Here is a 1,096-nt window from a genome sequence, read left to right as displayed (position 1 = left end):
ATTACTTAAGAAAATCGCTCTAATTACAGATATAAAACTAAGTAATGATGGGTTGCACCTCTACAGTAATAATTGCTATTATAAAACAGAAAAAGAATGTGGACAGGAATTATGCAAAATGTACTTTTAGAAAATTTCTTGATCTGTTTCTGTGGTTAGGTGGTTAAGGTGACTGAAACCTACATGGCCCTTGTAGTTCAGCTTGAGAAACAGGTCAGGCATGTAAGTGTGTGTCCAAAATACCAAAAGGAGAGAGACATGGTGGAGAAGGGACTGCAGTGTGACCATTTCTCATGGGGGAAGTGCTTTCCTCTCTCTCTGTTTCTGTCTGTCTCTGGTGAGTGCATGCATCCTCTACAACAACAACCACCAAAAAAAAAAGGAATTTTCTTGCCGAAAGCAGTCACAGGAAAAGAAAAATATATGTCAAAATTGTTTAAATGTCAGCTTTCTTTTAAATATTTTCTAATTAGTTCTATTACCTTTCTACATAATTGTAGTCGTTTTTAAGTCCTACAAATCTATAAATGTACTAGCAAATACTAAAGATCACACTTCAAGAACAATAGCATATGTTTTGAAATAAAATAGATATGTTGTGACCTAAAATAACTTATGAAAAGGCCAAATCTGCTGAAAGAAAACTGAATGTTTATTTATCTTTTTGTAAGCTTTCTAGCTTGGTTTTATATATTTTGCTTTTTTTTTTTCTTAAACTCAGTTTTTTTATTTAAAGTTTTTCCACGTTTAGCAATCTTTCATTCAAATGTAAAAGTTCAATATAAGCCATTTATAGGGCTTCAGATGTGTTCTTAATGTTAAAAACAAGAATGGAGACATGCAACAAAATGATCTTTCCACTTTTCAGAAACTTTTGAGAAAGGGCTGGATCACATAAAGCCACAAAATTCCATTTAACCAAATCCACTTTCTCCCCTACCAATATTCTTAATACCCATTCCAATCTTTTAAAGTTTGCATTTTAGTAAGAAAGCTACCTTTTATGAATGTTAGCAGTTTATTGACCTAATATTTGTAAATGGGCTGTTCGGGCATGTAAAATTATGTAACACAGTGTTTGAAACAGGAGGAAAAT

Source organism: Tupaia chinensis, unplaced genomic scaffold (assembly GCF_000334495.1).
Source record: "Tupaia chinensis unplaced genomic scaffold, TupChi_1.0 Scaffold143722_1, whole genome shotgun sequence".
Classification (NCBI taxonomy): Eukaryota; Metazoa; Chordata; class Mammalia; order Scandentia; family Tupaiidae; genus Tupaia; species Tupaia belangeri.
Note: the sequence above shows the minus strand (reverse complement) of the source record.